The sequence below is a fragment of the Macrotis lagotis genome, chromosome 1 (genome assembly GCF_037893015.1).
Source record: "Macrotis lagotis isolate mMagLag1 chromosome 1, bilby.v1.9.chrom.fasta, whole genome shotgun sequence".
NCBI lineage: Eukaryota > Metazoa > Chordata > Mammalia > Peramelemorphia > Peramelidae > Macrotis > Macrotis lagotis.
This window is the reverse complement of record NC_133658.1, coordinates 546,380,642-546,390,641: the sequence shown is the minus strand read 5'-3', so window position 1 is coordinate 546,390,641 and position 10,000 is coordinate 546,380,642. Positions and strand designations below refer to the sequence as shown.

Below are 10,000 nucleotides of genomic sequence, written 5' to 3'. Positions count from 1 at the left end.
CCAAATCACTAAACTTGCCTGCCCAAACTTCTAAGTGCTTTTAGAGACAGATAATATATTATTTATTATAATGTTGATTAAAGGCTAGTGAAGAGCATCAAGGTGGTACAGCAGATAAGAATGCCAGGTCTTAAATCAAAAAACCTTCTTGAGTTCAAATCTTGACAAGTCACTTAACTTCTCTCTGTCTCAGTTTCCTTTATTGTATAAAAGATAGGATAATTATCATTCCTGACTAAGAGGGATATCAGGAGGATCAAATGAAAGGATATTTGGAAAATACTTAGAACAATATTTGGCACATTATAGACTCAATAAATATTTGATCCTTTACGCTATAAGAAAGGTCAGGACTAGAAAAAGCACCTAGGACTAGCTATGTTACTGCCTCTCAAACTTCCTTTTCAAGTTGAGAGATTAATTCAAATGATCAAATAGGGAATAGGGGAAAGCAAACTGTTTTCCTATTTAGCCAAAACATCATGTCCGTCAAAAATATTATTGGATAATAGCAACTGAGAAAGAAGCCAGTTTAATAACAACTAAACTTTGCTAACTCCTAGATTTTGTTGTCATTCAGTTGTAGCCTTCTCCAGTTCATTTTACAGAGGAGAAAACTAAGGCAGAGTTAAATGACTTGCTCAGAGTCTCATAGCTAGGAAGTGTCTGAGATCAGATTTGAACCCAGGAAGGTGAGTCTTTCTAACTTCAGGCCTGGCACTCTATCCACTGTGCCACCTCAATGTTCCTCACTAGTTTTTAATTAATGTTACAATAAATAAAATATTTTAATAAAAAATAGATTTAGTTGTCTTTAAAGCTGAGAAGTTTGGGCAGGCAATTACCTCCGTTTAGCCACATAGTAAAGCAAAGTTACCTTTTTAAAAACTAATTTATTCTAGAAATTGTCTTTTTACAGAAGTTAGGAGGAAACAGTCTCTTGCTCAAATAGTCACGTAAGGTGCTCTAATTTTGGTTGCTGAATTTGTCAGTGAAATTCTCAGCCAACCTTCAATCCCAGAAACTGCTATGGGGCATGGGTAGGGAATTACAAGTATAAACTCTTTTCAGAAATAGCATGACAGTAATACAGACTGTGACTAAAGCACAGAACTGAGGCATTTAAAAAAAACCAGTCTCTCCCTTTGGGAATCCCACATGGACTTCAGATTCAGAAGGAAATTTAGGTAGTCAACTGACTTGTAGAGAAATTTAAAGTCATGTCACTGACTTCTTGGGGAATGTCTTCATTATAATCATATATTTGAAGAAAGTCATCATTTCTTATGAAAAAGAAAACATGCAGAAATAAAGACCAAAGATCTGAGAAATACCACAATGTTTGCAAAAGTCACTAGTTTAGGAGCTCTAGCTCCTCATTTTAACCTGCCACTAACCAGCTGTGGGTTTTCTCCTTTCTAGACTGCACATCTCTCATTTATAAACTGTTGGATTAAGTTGGCTTTCAATTCTCTCCTTCTCTGATCCTCAATAAGGCATGTATTTTTAAAAAAGTTTATACAGTATTGTTGTTGTTTTAATTTAAGGTTGTCTTTGTATGAAAGAAAAAAAGGAATATTTTGCTTTAAATCTAAAAAAAGAGATAGCAGCAGTCTACTGAGATTAGTAGGGATTTCCTCTCACTTGGCAAGTGACCCAGAGAAATGTGTTAACACCCTCAAATGTGGGTTCTTCCTACTCCACCCTGACTCCATTCCAGTAAAATTCATTCTTCCTCTTTAAAAAAGTCCAGAGCAAGCAATTTTACTCTGAATGGGATGGAGTTTGCTTCCTTTATATCTCTTTTGCTAAGCTAAATGTAGAGATAGCATAGATCACTGTATTCCTTTGCCCTTCAACCCAAAGGCACATTTCTTAGTCAGCAATTATTCTAAGGTCTTAATTAAGTGACATTTTTCATCTTTGTGGTAAGACCTAAATTTAATGAGAAATAGTATTATTAACTGTTTGGAACTTGTTTCTTGACCCTTCTGAATTTAGTTAAAGCATTCTGGCTGTCATTGGCCAGATGTATGACCTTAGGCAATTTATCTTCTCTGTCTGATTTTCCTCACCTATAAAGAGAGGGGTTGGTACTTGATGATCTCTAAAGTCATCAAACAGTTTTCTAGGACCTTCCATATTTTCAAGCACTTCACAAAGTCCTGGGAATATAAAGAAAAATAAAAGATAGTTCTTCCTCAAGGAGCTGACAATGTATTAGAAGTGACAACATGTAGATAAAGAATCACATAATTTAAATGTATAAATATATATATATATATATATACATACAAACCAGTAGAGATTTTAAAAAATATGTATTTCATTCAATATTTCCCAATTGCATGAAAAATTATTCATTTTTTAAAAAATTGAGTTACAAATTATCTTCTTCCCAACTGTCCTTCCTCTTCCTTTAAAAGGTAATTAATATTGATTATACAAGTGAAGTCTTGTAAAACAACTGAACATATTAGCCATATTGCAAAAGAAAACCAGACAACAAACACCTAAGTAAAATAAGGAAAGTGAAACAAGTACGTTTTGATATATATTTAGAGTTTATCAGTTTTCTCTCTTTGAGATTGATGTCATTTTTTATTATGGGTCCTTTGGAATTATCTTCGATCATTGTTTTAATTAGGGTAAGCTAAGTTTTTCCTCACAATACTGATGTTAACCTAATAAAATGATCTCCTATTCCTACTTTCTTTCACTTTGTATAAGGTCATAGAAGTTCAGGTTTTTCTGAAGCCAACCTATTTATCATTTTTTTTCTTTTACAGAACAGTATTATTCCATCACAGTCATATACCAGAACTAATTCATTGCCACAAAAAGAACTACTTTAAATATTTTTGTACAAATAAGTCCTTTTCACTTTTCTTTGCTCTCCTTGGGACAAAGACTTAGTAGTACTATTGCTAGGCCAAAAGATGTCTGTCCGTGGTTTTATAGCCCTTTGGGCATAGTTCCAAATTATTTTCCAGAATGTTTTGACTAGTTCACAAATTCTTTAGTGCCCAATTTTTCCATATCACCTCCAGTATTTGTCACTTCCCTTTTCTGTCATGTTAGTCAATCTGATAGGTGTAGTGTATTATCTCAAAGTTGTTTTAATTTGCATTTCTGTGATCATTAGTGATTTACAGCATATTTTCATGTGACTTGATAGTTTTATTTACTTTTTAAAAAACTTTCTGTTGATATCCTTTGTACATTGATGATAAGGATCTCCTGGCATTTTCCTGAAAGTAGTAATCTCATTGTCCTGAGACTCTTGTTCACTCCTTTTGGTAGGCATTCAAGAATGTTGACTAGTTTTGATTGCAAAATCTACCCCAACTCCACAATGCTCTCCTTCACTGCAGCCATTCCAGAAAAACATGTATCCAAAGCCTACTTCAGTAAACTGGCTTCATTTGCCAGCCTTGTTTCACTTAGGGCTGCTATTTGGATATGATACCTGCTGAGTTCTCATACAAGAGCCAGAACATTCGCAAACATTAAAACTGGTTTCATGAAAATGATGAGGAAATATAAAAGCTGATAAATGAAAAACGAGAACTCCACAGGCTTTACCAGTAGGATAGTTCATTCATTTCTAAGAAAACATTCTATCAGAATTAGGTAGAAATGAAGCTTAGAGATGCAGGACTCTTGGTTCAGTAAGAAGGCAAATGAAATTCAGTTTTATGAAGACAGTAACAAACTAAAATTCTTTTATGATACCTATGATACCTTGAAGACTATTCATGACAAAGACCCATCTCAACTACTCAGTGCTTACACTGATTATCAAAAGGGACATGATTCTAGAGAGATGTGCTGAACACTTCCATGATGTTCTTAACAGAGCCATATTAATCAGTTCCTAATTGAAGTTCCAACTGAAGAAGAGGTTTTTGAATGCCATTAGGCTCCTTTCAAGTAGCAAAGCACCTGGTGCTGATTCTTTTTCAGCTGGGATCTACAAGGTGTGGGGGGATGGGGTCCATTGCTCATTTGAAAACTGACTGAAATTTTCTAGGTTATTTGGCATGAAGAGTTTATCCCCCAAGAATTCAAGGATGCCTCCACTGTCCATCTCTATAAAGATAAGAGAATAGATTATCCTGTTGCAATCACAAGGTTACTTCTCTTTTAGTCATTGCTGGTAAGATTCTTGCCAGTGTCCTTCTCATTAGAGTGATCCTTCACCTTGTAGTTGGTCACCTCCCTGAGAGCCAGAGTGGCTTCAAAAAGGGTCAAGGAACAGTTGATATGGTGTTTGCTGCCTGAAAAACTCCAGAAGATGTGCCAGGACCAGAACAGAGGTCTATATAAAACATTTGTATATCTGACCTAGGTCTTTGATACCATCAGTCATGTGACTTTATGAAAAATTATGTCAAAATTTGGTAGTCCAGAGATGTTCTTCAGTATTATATGCCAGTTCCATGATGGCATTTTTGCCTAGGTTTCTGGATGGTGGACAATGCTCTTGAGATTTCCCAGTCGCCAATGAAGTGAAACAAGGATGTGTTTTTGCTCCCATACTTTTTAGCCTGATGTTTTCAGCCATGTTATCAAGTACCTTTACTGAGAATGAACATGACCTAAAGGTCAGCTACTGCACTGACAGCAAATTCTTCAACCTGAAAAAGCTACAAGCCATAGCAGAGTGGAGAGAGCATTGGTGCATGATCTTCTTTTTGCAGATAATTGTTCACTCAATGCAGCCTCTAAAGCTGAGATACAACAAAGTATGGATCGATTCTCTACTACTTGTGTTACTTTTGGTTTAACAATTAACATCAAGAAAACCCAGGTGCTCCATCAGCCAGCACTACACCATTGATTACAGCAAATGGAGGAGTTTTGAGTACTGTGGACAAGTTCACTTACCTTGGCAGTATCCTTTCCAGGGAGGTGCACATTGATAATGAAGTTGACACAATGTCAGAGCTAACTCAGTATCTGGGAAGCTCTGAAAGAAAGTGTGGGAGAGAACAGCTATTAGACTAACTACCAAATTGAAGGTCTACAGAGCCATTCATTGCTCAGCCTCCCAGCACCATGTTAGGAAACTGAATCACTTCCATTTAAATTGTCTTAGGAAGATTCTGAATATCACCAGACATGGAGGTCCTTTCTTGAGCTAAATTGCCTAACTTACCAACATTACTACAGAGAGGGTGGTTGCAATGGGCTAATCATGTTGTTAGAATGGCCGGATGTATGCTTGCCAAAATGACTATTCTAAAGAGAACTCGCACAGGACAAGCACTCACAAGGGGTTCAGAAGAAGAGATACCGAGACACCCTGGAGGTGTCTCTTAAGAACTTTGGAATTGATTGTGCAGCATGAGAGACTGGCACAGGACCACCCAGCATCTTCACCTCATCAGTGAAGGTGCTGTCCTCTATGAGGACAGAATTGAATCAGGTTAAAGGCAACGTGACATATGGAAGTTTGGAATACTCACCCCAGGTGTATACATGGACTATTTGTGCCTGACCTGTGATAGAGCATTTGGAGCTAGTACTGAGCTGATTAGCCACAGTCAGACATAATGTAATTTGTTTCAAACAGTGATGCCATTTTGGTTTTCTTTGATAAGGAAGGACAAGAACCAACCATTCATATCCTTTGACCATTTATTAAGTGGGGAATAGCTCTTATTTTTTATAAATTTCTTTATAAACATAGAGAAAATTCCTATTGCAAGTGCTACCAATGAAATCACTTGAAGATCTAAATTCCCTACATATTTGAGAAATGAGACTTTTATCAGAAAAATGCTATAAAATCACTTTCTCTCTGATCCAATTTCCTGTTTTCCTTCTCAATTTGACTGTGTTCATTTTGTTTGTACAAAACCATTTTAATTTCATGTAATCATTTTATTTCCTGTGATCCTCTCTATCTCTTATTTGGTCATAAACTCTTCCCTTATTTGCAAATATGAGACGTACACTTTTTCCTTGCTCCTATAATTTACTTATATTAATATGCTTTATGTCTAAGTCATTTATCCATTTTGATCTTATTTTTTAACTAACCAGTGTAAGATATCAGTCTAAGCTGATTTTTGTCAAACTGCTCTTCCTGGTTCCAGCCTTGGCATGCTATCTACTGAGACACCCAACTGCCCTTAAAAATCTCTAATCCTCCTAATTCACACTTTTAAATTGTCAGGCATTATTTCATACTTTATTTGAAACGAGAGGAGGTAAAGTGCCTGCCTTGGAATCAGGAAGACCCAGAATCATAGAGGATGACCAGGGCAGACCAGAAGGACTCTTAGAGGTCTCTAGGCCCACCCACTCATTTTACAAATAGGTAACTGAGTCACACAAAGATTAAGTGACTTGCCCATTTTATATAACCAGTCAGTATCTGAGACACTATATGAACCCAAGTCCAGCATTCAACCCACTATCCTATATCATCAGATCAAGACCCACCTTTAACATGTGCCAGCTTTGTTCCAGCTTTGTGCTTTGATCACTTTACCTCTCTATAATCCTCTCTAATATTCTCTAATTCTATCACTATACTATCTAATTCTCTAAAATCTAAAATTTACAAAGGAATTGTTGAACAAATTTGTAGAGGAAATTCCCATTGCAAATGCTGCCAATGAAATCACATGTAGACCAAAATAAGAAAATATAAAAAACAAATTACTTTTAGCAATAAAAACATGAAGAAAAGAGAAAGTAATATTTTGCCCTAAATCTTATTTTAAAAAAAAGGATTTGGCAAATTATAGTTACTAAAACCATGTACTGGTTAGCTCTTTTTGCACTGTGTAAAATAAGAAAATAATTTGGAGACCTCTTTTGTCTCTGTCAAATTTAGCCTGTAAATTATTAGTCAAAGTTCTGCTATCACACATTCTGTTACAAAAAAACACATGAATATGTCAGTAACTATTTCCGAGTCTATTTCAGGCAGCCGTTTGATGTGACTAACAGGATTCCAGTGCAACCAAAAATTTGAATTGTTCCATGAAATTCATGGTAATGGAACTAATTTAACTTTCAAAGATAACAAATCTTCAACATAAAGGCAACATGAAACTTCTTATTTCTTATAAATAATGATCTTTACTTTCAAGGAGATTCAGAGATGCACAAAGAACAATATTTTAGCATTAACCATTAAGTTAATTGTATACAATAGTCTAGCATTAACTGTTTGGGAAATTGATATTGAGTAGTTATGGCCATACAATTATAACACAACATATTATGGTTCTTTGGTAGGTTGTAAGTACTAATGACTGAAATCTGTAGTTTCAAAATAGCAACACTTTTGGTTTTGCAATGATGACTTGTGGTTAGCCTCATATGTGGTTAGCTCTCAATGAAGAATGAACTTTTCAGTTTTAGAACATTAAAAGATTTGATAGCATTACTCTTACTTTGCCTAATCAAGAAGCAATTGTAAGATTGTCTGATGGCTAAAGGTCTTAACTTATTTTTAAACTGGACAAATACCACTGTCCTATGAATAATTCTCTCATGAAATCATGGGGCTTCAGAACAATTCAAGTTGCAAACATAAAAACAAGCATATCATTTTAGAACTCAGAGGCACTTTTAGAATTTTTAAAATTGATTTTACTTTCATGTTATTGTCCTATAGGGATTATATTTGAGAGAAATAAATAACCTATAGTACTACTTGGTTTGTAAGATTTCCTCTGGTACAACCTTGGCTCTTTATGATACCTTATTTCAGATCAATGGTATGATAGTCATGAAAATTATTGGTTTCCATATTGAGAATCACCATACCATTGAAATCCTTTCTTATATAAAAAAGCATGGTTAAAAGTTTGATACTTAAAACTGTTACAAAACTTTTGTTAACAGCACAAGAAGAATAAACCATGTCATCAATTCAGTTTGAGGAGGATGAGGAGGGAAGAAATTATTTGCAAATTTGAACCCGCCATGGCATAATGACACACCATTTGGCATCTTCCTTTTAAAACAAATTATCTTTGCTAAATACATGCTAAACAGTTGTTCCTTATGACATCAAGCCTAGAGCTGTCAGCCTCCTATAAGTTTGGCAGCACACAAAATATTCTGTTGACTCCATATTTTACCTGTTGAGTATTAATTTTATGTAGATTCAACATAGATATATTCCACATCTTTATTTAGTCTAATTCTGATATTATCAGACAATTATATATGCCATGTCTTGATCTGTATGTTAGAGTGATTTCATTTTTATTGTTTTTAAATATCCTCATTTGATGCTAATTGAGAGAAACAATACATTAATAATAATTCAGCTGTTTGTTAGATAGAAGGCCTAAGGATACATTTGACAGGGCAATAGTAAGACTCACGGGCGACTCAAACCAGATGACATCTGCAGGGTAGATGATAAGACTGAGGGTGTTAGGATGCTGCAATAGGGTTGATGATAAAGCTCAGTAGCCTTCGCTCTTATTAGAAGGATTAGAATTGGAGATTTCCAGTTTATACAGGGGTTACCTACAATAGGCCCTATGGTAAGTGTTCTATTACCTTAGGTAATATTTAAGGAAATTAAGAACATATGGAAAATAATTTATAAGTTAAATGAGGTGTTCATTTGTTCTCATAGTCCATTATTATTAAAATCCATATTCTATTATAGCACATACTGACTTTGTGACTATAAAAATTAATGGGTATACCTTGTCTTTAAAAAGGCAGTCTGACCCAACAGATGGGAAGTCAGGAAGCCTGGGTTCAAAGACTCAATCTCTCACTAACTTGCTGTGTGACCTTAGGGTGAGTTAGCTGACTTCAGTTTCCTCCTTTGTCAAAAAAGCATAATAACTATTTTCACATGAATCTTTTCTCCCAAATTATTTTATCCAGGAAGCATTTCAGAGTGTAGTGGAGGGGAGCAGACAAGGTACTAGATATACAAGCAATTTACTAAGTTAAAAATAGTGACAATGCAAGATTTTATAAAAAATATTACTCCTACAAGCATTCTTGTTTATATATCATATAAGATAAATTGAAAAATACTTTGTAAATGAAAATAAAGAGATAAATTAGCAAGAAATAGGGAGTTAGAAAAGGAAGCTTAATCTTTGATAGAATGTCAAGTGATTGCAAAAATTTTACAGAAAGCATAAAGAATCTGTTGGTAGACAAGGAGAAGGAAGACACAGCTCAAAATAATGTGATGCAGCAGCAGTAGAATATATTGTTAAACACAAGGGAAAACTTCCCCAAATCAGAAAGAATAAAATGAACTGTGCAGAACATAGGATTAGGGTGGTGGTGGCATCACAAGAACTAATAAGTTTAACCTTTTAAAAGAAATGTATCCAATTCTACTCCTCCCATCCTCACCCCACTCCACCCCAATGAAAACAGGTCTACAGAGCCCTCCAGGGAATGGTTCCAGGTCTGGGAAGTCTGATGCTGACACCCATCTTACACATGCACTGGGTGAGGTGATGTTTGAACTGATGACAGAGACCACTATGTAGCTTTTTCCTTGAGTTCAGTTTGTTGTTTTCTGTGGCATAGTCAGAAAGGAAAAGGACTGAAAACCATTCCTGCTGGAACCATGCAATTGAGATTTTCAACATCAGAACTGTAGAGCCAGCCTGATGACATGGGCGTTGACTGCTCCTCCTGTGGTCGCCATCCACTTTTGCTGATTTTATGAAGAGAAATAGTTCCCAGCTTCACTACCCCATCCCTAGCCAACAGGGCTTTGTGAATCTGAAACAAGTGAAAAGATGCCAAAAACAGTCCTGCTTTTGTCCCATTGTTACAGAAATATGCATTTCCCTCTACTGTAATGAGGATTTGGGAATTGATACTGTGATTCCACTGGAGTAGGGAACTCTCATTTGATGAAAGTCCCTCTACTGATACAAGAGGACTCCTCCTCTGGAATTTAGAGTCTTAGAGAGCCTAGTAGAGAAGTGACAAGCATGTGGCTCCTGGTCTTAATACTCCTAAGTGCACTCCTCAGAAC

At 35.6% G+C, this 10,000-nt stretch overlaps 1 protein-coding gene across 11 annotated transcripts in view; it reads left to right on the top strand.

The window, feature by feature from the left end:
• The window catches only part of ABI3BP (ABI family member 3 binding protein), a 278,236-nt gene that overhangs the window by 27,338 nt on the left and 240,898 nt on the right, over positions 1 to 10,000 (top strand). The gene's annotated exons all lie outside the window — the stretch shown is intronic.